The sequence below is a fragment of the Rhinolophus ferrumequinum genome, chromosome 2, assembly GCF_004115265.2.
Source record: "Rhinolophus ferrumequinum isolate MPI-CBG mRhiFer1 chromosome 2, mRhiFer1_v1.p, whole genome shotgun sequence".
Taxonomy (NCBI): Eukaryota; Metazoa; Chordata; class Mammalia; order Chiroptera; family Rhinolophidae; genus Rhinolophus; species Rhinolophus ferrumequinum.
The window spans coordinates 19,056,207-19,074,903 of record NC_046285.1 but is presented as its reverse complement, the minus strand read 5'-3'; positions in this window follow the sequence as shown (position 1 = coordinate 19,074,903).

Genomic DNA, 18,697 nt, shown 5'->3' with positions numbered 1-18,697 from the left:
TGCCAGTCTTGGCTTAAGCCCACCAAGTAATCTCCAGGTTGTCCTCTGCTGTACCAAAGAGTCCTTGGTGTATTGTGCAGGCAGAGCCAGTCACCTGGTGCCCAGTGTGACGTTGGGACTGCAAATTTAGATGCGTGGTGCTGAGGGGTCTGGATGGTAGTTTTTACAAAGTCAGTGAAGTTGCTGTTCTTGCCTGCACATATGCGCACTGAGAGTAGCACCACCAGCCCTGTACCCAGTTCTCCTGAGTCTTAGGGCACTTTTTCCGTGTGTGTGTGTGTGTGTGTGTGTGGTGGGCGGGAGATTTCTGAGCTTCTGAAAGCCCAGAGCTGTGTCTGCCGCCTACTGCTGATCCCTGGGGGTGCCTCTGTAGTTGTAATTGCACTGCCCTAGGCAGGCCAGAAAAGGTGGGGGTGGGGGATGGAGGGGTCTCCTCTCTCCCAGCCCAGCCATGTCACACTCTTTCCACAGGCCAGAAAAGGTGGTGGCTGGGGTGGAGGAGTCTCTTCTCTCCTAGCCCAGCAAAAATTACACTCTTCCCAGCCTCTTCCCTGGATCAGAGCTGCATGACGGTCTTCCCAGAGCCTGAGCACGACAGCTCCTCTGTAATCTGACACTACTCCTCAGTTCAGGGGCCAGTTTAAGTCTCTGGAAGGGCGGGCGTTGGATTGGAAGAGTGGGGGGAGCAGCCTAGGTATGGAGTTTGTGTCCTTTGTCCGACCTAGGGCTCAGCTGGAGGTCTCAGATGAGGTTATCGCCTCAAATGCTGGATATACTGCCCCCTTGGCAGGAGAGATCAGCCATGGGGTGCAGGGAAAGAGCCCACTTCCTGGCTTTTGTGTTCTCTGTTCTGTCGTGGGATCCCCTGCGTCTCTGCAGCTGCGGATGCGGGTTTCCACTGCCACAGACGCTAGAATGTTTCCACAGCCACAGGTGCGGACCCGTTTCCACAGCTGCAGATGTGGACCGCATCTCAACTCCGCTCCCTTCCCTCTTCCCCTGCTCGCCCAATTTGCCCACCTTCAAATAATCCTTGCACGAGTCTCTTAGCTGTTCTGCTTGATGAGCAGAGAGTCCTTTGATGGGTTATAGATGTCCCGTTTGTGATAAGATCTGGAGGAGAACTTAAAAAGTGTGCTCCGCTGCCGCCTTTCCTATGATGTCCTACATTTTTATAATACTGTTTTAAAAGCTATACATTTAGTTTGCTGAACTGTCCTTTCTTCTTCTGTCAATATTTTAATTGTTGTAATAAATGCTGCATGTAATAGTAGACAACTTTTTGTACAATGTTCTTTCTTCAAACAAAGAAAAACAAAAGGCCCTCATAAGTATACAGGTAAGTTTCCTCATTTTCACCTGTAAACAATTTTAATATCTCACTGTTCTAGATGAAGTAGTAAATTAAAAAGTCTTGTGCATGTTGCAAATGTTTTCAATTGGTATGCCAAAGTTCTCTCATGCTTCAAAAACCTTCCCAAGTGACCAACAGATTTTGACTATTATAGTTATGTCTGAGAAACAGCAGATTAAATAGAGGAAGCCAAGATATGCAATGGTAGTGATATTATAAATTGTTCCAAGTATGAGTCAACTGGTGCATAATCACCTCTCTGGCTCCAAATAATTAACAAGTCCCTTTAGGATGCATGGACATTGCCTCATGAACACATATTGGAATGTTTAATCATGGCAGTAGTACTGTTCAATTCAATAGTGATTTGGTACTGAAGTGATTGAATAAAGAGTGCACTATCTGTAGATATTTATAAAAGCTGAAAATCATTGCTATAATGAGTTATTGATTCAATTATAATACTTTTGGCTTCTTCTACATTCATTCCTCCAAAAATACTAAATTCCTACAGTGATTTGAAATCTCAAAAGATGTTACTTACACAAAATATTTAGGTGCCACTTCTTCAGTCCATGGTGTGTGCATGTGAATCTGCCTGTGTTCAAGCAACCTCAAAACAGCTCTAAATACAACACACAAACACACACATATAGACTAATTACTATAAATGTATTAGGGGACTTACACATAAACACATAGGCAGTTAGGTGAAAAAATATGTACTGGTGGTACTTTGTAACCCAGAAGGCATGATACCGTAAGACATTCACATTACTTGGTGTGTATTGGTGGACACAATAAGGGTATTGCTGGGTGTATATTAAAGAGATTATAGTTTCTTCAAAACATGGGTTAAGGTCATTCTCCAGCCCAGGAAAAGAGCTATGAGTCAACCATTGAAATATGTCAGAGTCTGTCAGGTGGAAATAAAGGCAATGGTGACTTTTCTTTTGCTTCTAAAGTAAATAAAAATAAATAAATCTGGCTGTGATTCTAGGTATCATATAGGTTATAAATAAATATGTGAGGAAAAGTAGAATCTGGCAGTTTTACTTTTTATTCCCCCCATCCAACACACACACACACACACACACACACACACACATACACACATGCACACACACACACGTACACACACATTCACATCCACATAAAAAGATAGAAACAAAATCCACAAACACATACATACAACTATATAAAGAGCCTCTAAGCTTTGAGACCAGAATGAGTTCGAAGGAAGAGTGGCAAAGATCCTGGTGAGAATCATTGTGACAGAGACATGCAATTCCTACTCCAATCCTGGAGTTGAAATCCACAAGGATATTAGATAATTCTCAAGGAAGTTTGGAGATTCAGGGGCAGAAGAGACTTGTGTCCAATTTACTTTCTGTAATTCTGAGCAATAGCCTCCTTCCAGGCCTTCTGCACGTCACAATGGTGTGAGAACAATAGAATACAGATGGTTATGTCACACGTAACTCAGCCAGAGTGGCAATTCATCACACTATGGAAGGACTACTGAGTTTCTGGTGTTCCTCTAAAGAGAGGAGAGAATGACCATATTTTCATGTGCTACCATAGCAGCACACAGAGGAACTGGGAGAGATAGGTGGAAAACTTGAGAGGTGTCATGATTGTGCAAGTGTGTGCTGCCAGGAGATGCAGAATGGAAGGTAAAATTAATGGTAAGGTGAGCATGAGAGCATTACAGTGCTGGATTGTGCAGTGAGGTGAGGAGAGAAATAAGAATTAGATACAGCCATGTGTACATTTGATGTGATGTAAGTTTGGAACATTGTAGCTTTTCAAACACCAGACACATCTACCTGATGTTATAATGCAAACTTGGACAAAGGAAGAAAAAAACCATAGAACTTTGAAATTTAGATAAAATGTTTCACATTGAGGGAAAGTTCTGTTGTTTATTTAAGGGGTAATGTTTAGGAGACTTGCATTTAAATTTAAAACATAGAAGAGACACTAAAACATGTTCTTTAAAAAAGTTAAGTTATATATGGAGAACTGAAATGAGGAGAAAAGTCAGAATACCAATATTGTGGATACTAAAAAGGGCTACTCAGCAATAAACTGGTAAGAGTGTAAGTTAATCAATAAAATATATTTAAATGCAAATGGGTTATTAAGTTATATCTTGTGTGGTTTAGCTTGTATATTATGAGTAAAGCAATATTAATGCAGCCATTAGAATAAAAAAGGAATAACATGATGATACTTACAAAAAGTATCTTATTAGAAATTAACTTGTATGGCATGCATACTATGGAAAATATTTTAAATGAGTCTAGATGCTATTCTATTGAGCTTAGTTCTCATTTATCTTATTTCCCTTTAGTTACTTTCTATAGGGGTCACTGAAACGATTATTTATTTTCATGATCTGTCCACACGTACTCTATTGTTTCAGTTGTTGTTGACCATATTGATAATTATTTGACTTTCAACAAGTATTATGTCTTCTTATTTTTCTGCTGAATGATTGCTTTTGTGTCATTTAGTCAGAAATCAGCTGCACAGCAGGATGTAAAACTCTAGAGATTTTACATTTAAGAACTATAAGAAGATTGCTCCAGAATTTTGTTATTAATTAATAAACCCAGATTATATCAAGAGAAAAGATCCCAATCCTAACATGAAGAGTTTGAGGGACCAGATATGGGATGATAACTGAATTATGTATTTTTTCCATGAGATTTTTTTATTATATACAAAAACCAGAAGATATTTAAATATATGTTACATTCTTTTTTGAGAGACCAATATGTGAATCCAATTATATTCTTTGTAGTGAAAGTGTTCAATAAGATAATGAAAAGTGGTCTCTTTCCATCATGGTTCAAGAGCTAAATTCCTCTGTTCTTCTAGTTAGTTAAATTATATGAAAATAATGCAATTTCAGAATATGTTGGAATCCATTATCTATAATAGCCTGTGAGTCCTAATAATAATATCAATTTTATTTTGGATGGCTGGCTTCGGATAGTCCTCTATTTATGCTCTATCTTTGGACAGGACACTTCCTTCCATTGACAGGACATGGGCCAAGTCATAAAAGTTTTACAAAGCTGGAAGTTTTTCTTGGAGATCATATATCCATTATTAACACTTTAAAAGCCTATTCTAATCATTCTTGCTAGTAAAAATTTAATGGTTCCACGTTAAATAAACAGATTTCAAATAAATCTAATTAGTTTTTCAATTTTCTAAGTTAAAGTTATTTAACAATATGATGGAGTGTCCTAGTCTGTACAGACTGCTGTAACAAAATACCAGAGACTGGGTAGCTTATACAAACCAGAAATTTATGTTTACAGTTCTGGAGGTTGGGAAGTCCAATATCAAGGCACTGGTAGATTTGGTGGTTGGTGGAAGCCTGTTTTCTGGTTCACAAATGGTATTTTTTTTGCGGTGTCTTCACATGTTGAAAGAAGTAAGGCATTCCTGTGGATCTATTTTTTAAGAGCACAAATCCCATGGGTGTTCCACACCCATGACCTCAACAGCACCCAAAGGCTACTTCCTAATACCATCACATCGGACATTAGGTTTCAAAGTACCATTTTGGGGAGGTTCAAACATTCAGACCATTACAAAAGGCTTTATGAAAATTTTGATTCATTAATATCAAAAGTATTTGGTTTTAAAACGTGAATGTACATGACACTGGTACCATGATCACCTCTGATAGTAAATAAACCTGAACAAACTGTTAAAATGCAAATTTTTGTTTCAGGTCGTGCTAAATAAGGCATAATGAAATGCAAACCATTAACAAACAGTGTATGATTATTTTGCTGGTAGCCCGTTGGAATTACACAAACTACACTTTCAAACGTTAGGCTTTCACCCAGAGAACAACACACTTCACGCACAGTATGAGGGATACTATTTTCTGCAAAAGTGTTCATAATGTGCCTGAAGTTTTTTTTTATTTCTATTGTAATAGTATATTGTGGTAGCTGAGTCAGTAGTTCGAGATGACGATTAGAACCTTTGTGAGATTTGTGCCTATCATTATTGCCAATGTTTGTGGGGCCATTAGTCCATGGGTTCCATGAGGCCAAGGTCTAGTCTTCAATTTTATGTGGAACAATTGATTTTGTTATTCTTAGAGAAACAGGTTTAGAACAACTGGTTATTGCTTAATTAGTAAAGACATTGGTAAATACTCTTTTGGAAAGCTTATTTTCCTATTTTCTTGAGAGCTTATTTCTACATTCTATGTGTTCAAATATATGTATTTTAATTCATCCCTAATTTATGTTTTCCTTACTAGATGTCTTACATTGCATCTTAACCAATTAACAAAAACTTCCTAAAACTGGAAAGTCTGTTTCTATTTTTGCCACTAGACTTACTTTTTTTCTTGATTAGAATTATTTTATCATCAAGCTAAGAATTTACCTTTGCCTTCCAAGGACAGGATAACAATGGTGATACTGCTACAATTCTGCCCTTGGCTCCATTAACTGAGGACTGTTACCATGTTGGAAGATCAGAGTTACAGAAGTAAATTCATATCACCTTACTGCCAAGACTGGCAGGAGGTATCGTGTGGTTGTACAATGATTTTTACCAAAACAACAAACAAACACCAAGATAAATAACTCTGGAGACCCAACAGAGTCAAGTGATTACAATCGAGATGAAAAACAAAATTTGGAAACAATTACTGCTGTGAGCATGAAAGGGTTGGTGGTGCCCTGGTTATCATAAGAAATGCCCTTGCTGCTACTGACAGACAAGGGGGAAAGCTAGGGGCCTAACATATTAACTATCTGATAGCTTATTCCTGTAAATTAATTATGTTATAAGATTCTTCATGTCAGGAATGCTAAATATTATTTAAAGTCAAGGATGGGAAGTAGAAGTTTTAAGAATTTTATGTTCTATGATTTAGAGCTACCATGCTTAACAACTTCAAACTCTAGAAATTATTTTTCAAGAGTATCTATATGCTTGTTTTAGAAATAATTGCACATATGCTGGAAATAAATCAGACACACACAATAAGTAGGCTTGTTGCCATAGTAAATACAGTGAAAATGACAGTTGCTTTTTAGAAACAGTTAATATCTTCTCATAGAGTTTCAAACATGTTTTCTCCAAAATTTTTAGAAATGTCATTAAATTAAAAATGATGTTATAAGTAAAGTGTAGATGTACCACTAACAATTATTTAAAATTCTAATATAAAAGGTATTATGAATATTTTATTGGAGTGGTTTTAAAAATCAAGGTTATTAAAATCTTGCTGTAAATAAGAATATAATATTCCTGATGTATTAAGGATTTTTTTTTTTTTTTTACAATTTGAGAATTTTGTTTTGAACATTTATGAACTAGTTAAAATAAATTGTGGTTGGACTGCATTTTGCTGATTTTATCTTGAACACAGGCTTTGATTACCTACTTGAACAATAGAAACATATTTAAAAATTTCTATTGTCAATCTTTAATTTTTTATTTATTGAATACATCAATATTAGACATTAGTTTGAATGTTTTATATTACCCTATAATATAAAGTCATTTTTATTCACAAAACAATTTTTGGTATTACATATGTCAAAGTATAATAGTTTAAACATCATTAAAACACATTTTCTATAGTTTCAAGTAATTCTCTTGATTGAAAGTTAGTTTTCAGTTGAAGAATCACTTAGCATTATATTTTGAGATTGAATAGATGATTCCCTTATTTTTTTTTTTAACAGAAAAGTACTACTTACCCTTCTGTTCTCTTTTAGCCCACTGTTATGGATTCTCTAAGCCCACTCTTATAGAATGAATATTTGTGTCTCCCCCAAAATTCATGTTGAAATTCTAGCCCACAGTGAGATGGAATTAGGAGGTGGGGTCTTTGGGAGGTGATTAGGTCATAAGGGTGGCGCTCTCCTGAGTAAGATGAGTGGCCTTATGAGAGGAGACCAGAGAGTTTACTCTCCCTTTCTACATTCTCCACCATGTTAGGGCACAACTGGAAGTCAGCCAATTGCAAACCAGGAAGAGGGATCCCACCAGGCACTGCTGGCATCTTGATTCTGGACGTTCCTGTCTCCAGAACTATGAGAAATACATTTCTTTTGTTTAAGCCATCCAGTTTACGGTGTTCTGTTATAGCAGTCTGAACTGACTAAGCCACCAACAGAATAGGATTTACATTTATATAGATCGATGAGGTGGAAAAGACTTGCTCTGCCTTCTCTAATATCTTGAATATGGGCATGTAAAAGATAATATTATGTTTTTCATTATATAGAATCATATCACGTAAAACTTATCCCTCTTAAGTTACATCATTCAATTTGAATACTATTTAAGCCACTAATCAAGTAGTACATGATATTGAACATTTTCTTATATAAAAAGAAAGTTTACGTTTGATATACACTGGACCGATGAATCTTTGTAATTTGGAAATAAAAATTGTGTGTGTGTGTGTGTGTGTGTGTTTGCAACAATATTTTGATATAGCAAAAGTTCTCAACTCTGACTGAAAAATTACTTTGCTGGCAATCCGTCTTTGGGGATTTAATGTGGAGGGGTGATGACTGGGAATTGATATAATTTACTACAACTCCAAAGATTTTATTGTTCATTGAGGGTTAAGTACCACTTGCCTACTAACGTGTACATAGCAGCACAAGATTTCTTAATAATCCCTTCTCCCTCTGGTAAGAAGAAGGGAGAACGTGGGGGAGAGAAAGAGAGAGAGAGAGAAAGCGAAAGAGAGCTGGTTTCTCTCATTTAGCAAAAACACCATACTTACTTGCTCCTTGCCCTACTCAGGAAAATGTTTTGAGACTGAGGGAAATTATTTGGGAGTCAAAATCTATTTTGGGCCATTCCCTTTCTGCCCATCTGAGTGAAACCTTGTGTCCCACCACTTCCGATATATTTTGGTATCTTGAGGTGCTTTACACAATGGGCTGCCACAATTGCTTTACATGCTCTCCATTTCCTATATGAGCAATTTAGATTCACTCTTCAAATCTGTCTGCCATTAGACAGAAAAGTAGTAAAGATTTGGCATCTGCAATAAATTGTGTTTCTTTTTACAGGGAGCGCTAACATGTTTGTTCTAAGATATAATAATAATTGTTAAGCCATTTTCTTTAATGTGAGGTTCTAGGTGGTATAATGCCAGGATAAAAATGTACAGTCAGAAGTGTGCAATTATTACATATGCTCCGGTGAGACTGCATTTATTTATTTTATACAAATACTCCCCCTTTACTACATTATGCAGAGGCTCTGGCAAGACTTTTGGCACGTTCATATATGATACTAAATTCAAATTTGCAGGTATTGAGTTTGAAAGGGTAGGAATGCAATTAATAGATCTATCAATAAATACTGTCAATACCAACTCTATATCTGATTATATTGTATCAGTAAAAAAACTCCTACGTACTCTTTTAACAAATATTTCTTGCTTTTAGATGGAGAATGTGTGATTAATGTTTCGACATGATGCATCTTATTTTTGAGGAGATGACACATATAAATTGTGGCCTCAGAAATAACTGCAACAGACTGGGCTGCCGGTTTTCCTTTTCTAACTTTTCCCTTAGGAAGAGAGAACCACTACCATTCTGAAGGCACTGCTCCTCAAACATATTTTGGGAAGCATAGCTGAGAAATGAAATAGGTCACTGTGTGGTAGACATGTAGATATACCTCCCAAATTGTCTTTTCAGGAAGGGTTAGCTGCTAGAGTCTATGCGTGTGGAGGGAGGGGTGTTCATCAGAGCGCCTCCAACCTCTCTGTGTCCTCACATATGGTCCCGGGGAGGGTTCTAAACTATAGCTCATGAGGGAACTAAAGGAAAGAGTTGAGAAAAAGAGAGTCATGGTAAGACTGTGATTCTGATCTGCAAAAATCTTTATTTATGGAAGAGACAAGATGCCAAAGCCTGTCCCCAGATGGTACATTGGTATAATTCTGAGATTAAATGTCATTTACGTAGGTAAAGAGAAGTTTTACAGTTGAATATGTTGGAAATCTTGAATACCAAAATGAAGCTGTATTTTCAATCTAAATAGTCTTGTAAACATTTATTTAAAAGCCTACCAAAATAAGTCGTGCACCTGAAAAATTTTTATCTGGTTACGAAAGAGAAACACTTTATACTGAATATTTTTTAAAGTATGGTAGGGAAAAAAAAATATGTGTGCTTTGGTTATGCCATGAATCATGTTTCAAGATATGCATTAATTATATATTTTATGTATAATAATAAGCTTTATGTAATATATGACTATATATTATTTTTTGATCATTGTAAAGTCAAGTATGGAAACAACATGAGGGCTAAGGCTTTTCACTGTTCCATTCAATGCTGTAATGCCAGTGTCTGAAATAGAGTCTAACACATTAGACATTTAATAAATATTTTTGAGTGACTGAATGAATGAACCAAATAGTTATTTTGGGCAGGATACTTAGCATATCTTTCTACCTGAATATCAAAAACTATTCTATATCCAAGATGTTCTTCTTATTTAATGCAAAACATGTTATAACATGTATAATGCTTTTTTTTCAATTTTCTTAAATTGTTTTCTCTATCTTAACAAATCTTTCTTCTCTTTGACTATCCAAACTCTTTTTGCCAGTCTCTACATCTGCAACTCAACCTACCTTTTACACCCATTAGTCTTCTAGCTCCTTTTAAAAAATTAATTTTGGCAACATTGCATATTTGCTCCAAATGTAATACATTGAAAAAAATACATGTTTTACTCTTCTCTAATTATTTCAATAATATACTTAAATGTACTTTATTATATTGCAAGACATTTGAATGTTTTTAGTATGTCTTTGTCGTGCGGGGTGGCCTGCGGAATCTCAGCTCCTGCTCCCCAATAAGAACACAGGATGTGGCTAGGCCAAAAAGGAACACCCACGGAGCCATAGGTAGGGGAGTCATACCACTATAGTCTCACTGGAGGCTGGAGCCACACGACATGTGACCTGCTGTCCGCTTTTCTGCCTGCCAACTGACTGACTCCCCAACCAACACAGCCGCAGCAGTTATATCAGTGGCCGATTGGCTAACTGGTTACAGCTGATGGCAAACCAGCCACTGCTGATGACCATCGACTACCCGAGCCAGCACCCCTCCACGTGGGGCCAAGAGTCTGGAAACTGCCCTCTCGGGCTCTGTCCCCACAGGCTTGTAATTTTCTGTTGTTGTTGCCTTCTGTGTCAGATATTATCATTGTTTTAAAATATATCTAGTCAACCTCCTGTGAGTTCACAGTACAGCTATGGAGTGCTGACAGCCTCCCCCATCAAGCACCTTTGCCTCACTCCTTCTGACTTCTGTATTACTCTGCCTGCAGTCTTTCTTGAGAATTTTGGGAGTCTGCTTAACCCTCATGCACACCAGTTCCTCAACTGGAGACAGCAGGAGTTGTCAGATACAGCTCCATATCCCACCAATACAATTCTGAGATGTGCTGCACAAATGGTCCTCAGCAGGATTGAGTCCCACTTACCAATACTGATAATTTTTTTCTTTAGTACATTTTTGTTGGCTAGTCTCTATTGTTTCAATTTTCTATTCTCACTTATATTTCCTGGTATCACCTCCCAAATAAACTACCTGCCCTCAATTTCTTGAATGAGAATGTGCTTTCTAGAGAATCCAAAGTAGGACAAGGTATTTTTTTTCCTCTATCTCCTTTTCTTTCAGAATTCAGATTAACTATAATGGTAAGAATAATAGTCCCTGAAAGGTATCCATGTCATAATTTTCAGAATCTGTTATATCATGTTACATCATGTAGTAAAAGAGACTTTCCTGATATGATTAAGTTAAAGATCTTGAGATGAGCATATCTTGGATTATCCAGGTGGGTCCAATGTATTCAAAAGGATCCTCCTTAAGAGTCAGAGAGAGAAAAGATAATGGAAGCAGGGGCCAGACAGGAGAGAAGATGATACACTGTGGTTTTGAAGATGGTAGATCTTTTATGTCTTCCAGTCTCGGCCGGGTGGCCTTATGTAGCAGGTGCCCTGTGTCGTCCAGTGGCACAGTTTCCCTGGTCACCTGTGCTGGGTTCTTCAGGAATTTCCTTTGTGTGGGTTGTGTGTGCCGTCCTATTATAGTTGAGCCTTGATTGCTATTGGCATGTCAGTGGGTAGGATTGGATTTCAGGCTGATTGGCTGTGTGATTTGGACATGTCCACAGCTTATGGTCTCCTGTGTGAGGAGCTTACCCCACTGAATGGGATTTGCCCCAGTGTGCTCTGGCCTGTTGAAATTGCCCTTTGTGTGTGCCACTTTTGAGGATAATTAGGCAGCTCTCTGCTGTGGTCGGTAGCCAACCTCCAGGTATGCTTGTTATAGGGCCTCTTGGGAGGGGATCTGGCACAGGCCCAGGTACCCCATTGCCTGTGACCAGCCAGAGACTACCTGGTACAAGACATAAAGCAATCTATTTTGCTTGTTTGCTTGTTTATTTGTTTGTTTGTTTTTTCTGCCTGTGCTAAACCTGGAGGAATGTGGGAGAGGTCACGCTGAGAAATAAGGATGGCTATTACCAGGACCAGTCTGGGGTAACTTTGCAAAAAGCCTGGACACCCAGAGGCCTGCTGCCACCTACCAGCTCCCTTCAGTTTCAGGCACTGATAAAGCCTTGTGTGGTCCCTGAGTTGGGTAAGGCAGGGTGTCAGGAAATCACTAAAGTGGGAAGAATTATGGTTACCAGTTTAATGTGGGTTACCAGTTTAACGTAAATTCTGGTTTGGTGTCAATGCTGAGCCTGGAACTACTCAACAAAAGTCTTAGAGCACACTGAGGCCAGTCACTGGGGCCCGTTAACTGTGATCGTTTTTCAAGAAAGAAAGCAATGCTGGAGGGTCTGGCTGCTCTTGGAGGAAGTGCGTCCAACAGTGAGCAAGTTGGGTAGGGCGGGGTCCCAGTGAGTCAGCATCACAGAGTAATGGAGCTCATCAGAACAATCTGATTCAGCTTTGGCCTGAGGGGCGGGCTCAACAGAGGAAAGATGGTGCCTGCCCTTGCCTGCCAGCTACATGGGAAGAGAAACTCTTTCTGGGAAAATGCTGACTGTCCTCCAATCCTTCACCTGAAGGCACACACCTCAGTGTGCCGCAGTATGTCTCCAAGAATCCCCGAGTCACTGCCCCTCCGCTGGAGCCCAAAGTGAGTACCGGTGAGTGAGTGAGTCTGTGCATGAGCCATTTAAGAAGGTGTCTGTGTTTCCATCCCACCCAAATGATCAGAATACCCACTGTTTTTCACAACCAGATGCTGTGGAAACCCCTCTTCCTGGCACTGGTACTCTGGGCTGGGGAACCTGATGCAGGAGCTGGAGTCCCTCAGTCTTCTGGGGGAGCCTCTGTGGCCAAAATATCCTTCCTGATTTTCAACCACCACAGGGAGGTTTGGGGCCCTTGGTCTGTGTGCGCCCCTCCTAACAGTCTTGATGTGGCTTCTTTGCATTTTCAGTTATAGGACTTTCGTTTGGCTAGACTTCAGATGGTTCTCCAGGTTGATTGTTGTATAATTTAGTTGTAATTTTAATGTATTCATGGAAGGACACAGGCACAGTGTTTATCTAGTCTGCCATCTTGGAGCTCTCCTCATTTATACTGGTGTGGGATTTATACTTTGCATATTTGTTTGGAGGGCATCACTGACAGGTTACTGAATAAAAAATGCCTAATAAAATGCAAACAATTCTGCTAAAAATAGGGAAGAGGCCAACAATTAATTGTTATAATATTGGTATAAATCAGAAATCAAACAGTCCAAGCTGCTTCTCACAGCCTCTTTACAACAAAAAGTAGTGGTCTAAAGATGTGAGACTTATGTGGGTCACAGGAAAGAGAATAATAATCTAGATACTTGATGTTCAACCAACCACAGGTTGTCCAATATCTCTGAAATATATATCATATGTTCCGATAATCCTCTTTGTTGGAAAAGCCAGTTTAATTTCAAGTTTCTAAAGCCAAAAGCACCCTGATAGATATAACAAAAATGTCTTCTTAATGGATAATTACACTTATATGTGCTTCTTTGTGAAAGTACATAAAGAAATATAGCGAAATATATTAATTAGAGAAGTATTTATAATTTAGCATTTATAATGCTAAAAATGGGAATTTGTTCACAAGTTATAGTATGATGTATTAATATTATGAACTATTATATATCAGGTAAAAATAATGGTGTATAGCTACACTACTTACAGTGAAAAATTAAGTGGAATAAATGATGCATAAAATGTGTAGAGCGTGATTACATTTGAATCAATTAAAAAACACTTTTTCATAAGCATATAAATGTATATAAATAACTTAAAAGGATAGTAACTGTATTCTTAATGGTGTTAGCCTGCAGAGGGAAAAATATTGGTTTTAGCATAAAGTAAGGGACTTTAAAATACCTTACTAACATACTGTAATTTTGTCAAGTTTTGTTAATTTTTAAGTATGAATTTGTGGAATATTTGTGCCCATGCAAAAAGTTAAGTGATTATTAAATCTTAGCAATTAATTGTCAGGTGACATTACATTTTTTTTTTTTTAATATTTTGTTGACAATAGGCCCTAGACAGTAAAGTAGTTTAATCTTGAAAATTCTGGTGCTCAGATACGACTCAAAGTTTGAAGCATGATGAATGGTTTCCTACTATGAGTTTAAAAGGTAATTTAGATCATTTTTGCCACAGAGAAAGAAATAACAAGTGATAGTTATAAATCTTATGTCATAAATCTTATGACAATTTGGGGTCAAGGGAATATATTTTAATTCCAAAATTTATTGTTAGGAGAATGTGAAGCATGGCAAGCAACAATTCTAAGTATTAACCATCCTATTTTTCTTTATAAATGAAAATGTTTGTTTATAATATTAATGCAGCCAAAATGTATGTATTGGATTCCTACAATGTGCCAGGGATTGTGCTGAATTTAAAAATAGTTTATACCATCTTTTGAATAGGTTTATTATAAATATCATATTTTATGGTTTACTCAACTAGCTTGATGTGATCAGAAGTACAAATATATACTTTGAGATTACAATATGTCTCATTTTAAATGTATATATACTAAATTAATAATTTTAATAACAATGTATGAGCTAAAGGATGACATAATAATAAGAAGGAAAATACATAATTGAGCCATATGTTAATTTAAAGCTAGATAATTAAAAAAAAAAAAAGATACATCCAGTATACCCATACCACTTTGTTTTGGGTGGTCATTAGTTATTGATGTTATTTCTTAAATTTTCCAAATTTTAAATCACACATATACATGTGAATGAATGTGTATACGTGAATATGTATGTGAATGGATGAATCTCTTAGAAATATAGTATGGGCATATATATTTGAAATCAGGCTGCTTTAATACGAGTATGAGATATATATTCACATATATGTATGTCTTAGAGATTCATTCACATAAAATCATGTAACCATTTGATTTCTATACTGTATTCTGATGGTACTACAAAAATTCTTCAAGCATTTTATGAAAGTGTCTATTGACAATATAAAAGTTCTACTAGTGTAATTTAATAAGAGTCATTTATAAATTTAATGTGATATTTAGGTGTCATATGATCATATATTTTAAAGTAAACTTATGTTTATATTACCAAATATAAGTTATTTATGTAGCCTTTTTTCTAACCTTCATATATTACAATTAGGAAGACTCAAACTTTCACTTGAGGAAGTACCAAATAAAAGCATTCAAAATTAACCTAAATCTGACCACAGCATTTTTATGAATAATAAATCCATACTATGCCCACTTACAATGGCTAAAACATAATGTATAACTAATAATATAATGTAAAGGATTTAAATTATTAAAGTGCAAAATGAAACATTTTTAATTTTACAATAAGTAAAACATGGCTTTATTTTTCTCTCTAGGTACAATAAATCATTTTTAGACTAGACATTTTAAAAACTTCTTAATAAACTCAAATTCCATTTACCATGACAAACAAATGAAAATCATTATATTATGGTATTTATTGTTGCTGCAGTTTTTACCTTAAGAATTTTTACTTAAAAAGATTTTATTCTTAAAATGATGTATATTGCTAAGCCACAGAAGTCCAATGTACCATAAACCAGCCTGATTTCAATTGGGACTGAATGGTTCATAAGCTTCAGAGTCGGCTCAACCCAGGCTCAAACATCACCATGTTGGGGAACTGTACTGGATGAGTGAATGGAGTAAAGTTCAGAGGGTTAGTTTGATTAAAATAAATTGTCTACCACAAAGGCCACTGATTTTCCCAATGGGTACTGCTACACCTTCTGAAAAAAATTAAATTTACAATCCATATCTATTACATTTGTCCTGAAATAGTAAGGCACACCAGCATAAAAGTAAATTGCAAATGTTTTATTGTTTTTGATAATATTGTGACAATCTTACTATAATAATCTTATTCTGTATTAAGCATATATGTTTTATATCCATGTATATTTGTATCCACACATATTTGTAAGTTTATCTTTTCTACTAAATTGTGAAACACCTGAAGAAAGATGCTCTTATAGTTGAAACATATTGCATGAAAAAAAAGGAAGAATCCAGAGAATATTAGCTTAATTTATGATGGTGAACAGATAAATAATCCTGCAAGGAATATATTGGAAAGTCACTGAATATTCATAGCTTATTAAAGTCTATGTAGATAAAACTTCTTAGAAAGTGTATACGTAAAATAGCTGGGGCTATGCTTAACTCTGAAACATATGGGGAAGCAGCAATTGTACCTATGCAAACTGTTCATTCTATTAAGTAATTTAATTTAACTAAAAATATAGAGTTATGGATTATAGGACAAATTTGTCAACCACCTTCTAATAGAACTTTGGTGAAAACATAAGACAAACATAAAAATGTGGAGAGACATGCATTGGTGTTGGAAAATAAGAAAAGTAATTTAGCACTCTATGAAATATTTTGAGTCTTGTTGCTCGATATAATGTAGAAGGGACACAGTGATTCTTCCTGCAGAGAAAGCAACTCAGTTTTGCAATGAAAAATGTAGCAGAACTAAGGGATAAGTTCTAGAATCAAGGGTGATTATGGATCTGAACATTCTATTTGGCAGGTCATTCAGAGGATTCAGAAACATCAGTACGAACCTGTACATCCACACAGAATAGAAATTTGCAAATAAAACAAAACCACTAACACAAAATGATATATGTTCGTTGCATCATTATTTACATTAGCCAAGATACAGAAACAACCTAAGTTACAATCAATGGATGAATGGATAAAGAAAATGTAATATTATATATATACACACATATATATACACACACACACACAAAGGGTGCCAAAAAATGTGTACACATTTTAAGAAACAAATAAACTGTATTGAAATTGTAATACTCAGTATGTACTGATAACGAAAGATGAATATAAGTCACATTTGACTTATGCAATTACAAGAGGTGATCAAAGTGGTTACCATCAGTGTGATTTTAGTACAGTTTTTTTCATTTCTTAAAATGTGTATACATTTTTTGGCTCTCTCTGTCTCTCTCTCTCCCTCTCATTAATATTATTATTATTCAGCCAGAAAAATAATGAAATGTTACATTTGTGACAACATGGGTGGACCTTGAGTGCATTATGCTAAGTGAAATAAGTAAGACATAATATATGATCTCACTATTATGTGGAATCTAAACAAATAATAAATAAAAAAACAACCAAGCTAAAGATATAGAGAATAGATTGATGATTGTGAGAGGTAGGGGTTGGGCCAAATGGGTCAAGGAGGTCAAAAGGTGCAAACTCCAGTTATAAAATCAATTAAGTCATGGGAGTAATGTACAATATGATGACTACACTTAATAATGCTGAATTACATATTTGAAAGTAGCTAAGATCTTAAAAGTTCTCATCACAAGGAAAAATAATATAACTATGAATTTTGATGGATGTTAACTTGTGTTGATAATTTTCCAACATTTATAAATACTGAATCATTATGTTGTACAACTAAAACTGATATAATGTTATATGTCCATTAAATATCAGTAATAGAAAAAAGAAGAGAAATCTGCATAACTTCTGCTATTAAGAAAGGGCTTTGCCATGAAATAAGAAATTTTAGCTTTGGGAATGAGGCCTAACACAGACCAAAGATATACTGAAATGAGGGTCAAACACAATACTGGATATAGAAATTTGGATTTGATTATGTTAATTTCACACACACACACACACACACACACACACACACACACAATTTTAACTTATGTTCCAGAAAGAGGCTTTAAATCCTACATTGGAAGACAAGAAATATATATGCATAGGATTTTTGAGCCAATGTCATGATTGAATAAACCAAAATTCATTCAAAGATGAATAAAGAAATAGAAACAAACAAACAAACAAAAAACTGAGAGTCAGTATAACTTCTTGTTTAATCAGATTTGATTTTGAAATACAGACTTGTGTTAAGTTCTAGAATTGTTATATTGTTACTGTGTGACCTTGGTCCAAATAGTCAAAGTTTCTTACAGTTTCCTAATCACTAAAATTATTATAGTATTTATTATGTTATTGCTATGAGAATGTATTTAATAATAAGTGATATATGTCACAAAATCTAAGACATAAAAAAACCCCACAATATATATGGGCTTATAAACACAATCTTAAATACACAACAATTTAAGCCTTCCTAAAGTTTTATGCTCAAATACAACATTAAATTTTCTACTCATGATTTAGAGAAAGAACGTATCTAGAAAATTTACTCTCAGTTTTTGAAGTAAGTTTTTGACGTCATTTAACCAATAAAGTTAAAGAAATTGCAGCTTGTTTAGTACAGTGATAAAGATGAGGTGATGAAGCAAAATATTTGGGAGTCATAGGTTATAATTAAGTTAAATAAAAATGCTAAGAAATTAAATATACCATAATAAAAAAATTTAAAACTTCCAATTTTAAATGTCAAATAGGCAAAACTATTTTTAAAAAATGCCTATATCTGGGAACGATGTCAGCAAGATGACGAAGTAGGCACCAACAAATATTTATCTGCAGACAACAACATTGACAAATTAACATGAACTCTCAAAACAAATTTTGTGAGAACTCAGGAAACAGTCAAAAGTTTATGCTAGCCAAGTGAATTCTAAATTAAAAAAAAAAAGCCACTTTAAATATAGTAACAAAGTTTTGTGGCATTTTTATTATTTATTTATTTATTTCTATTGGGGAATATTGGAGGACAGTGTGTTTCTCCAGGGCCCACCAGCTTCAAGTCAAGTTGTTGTCCT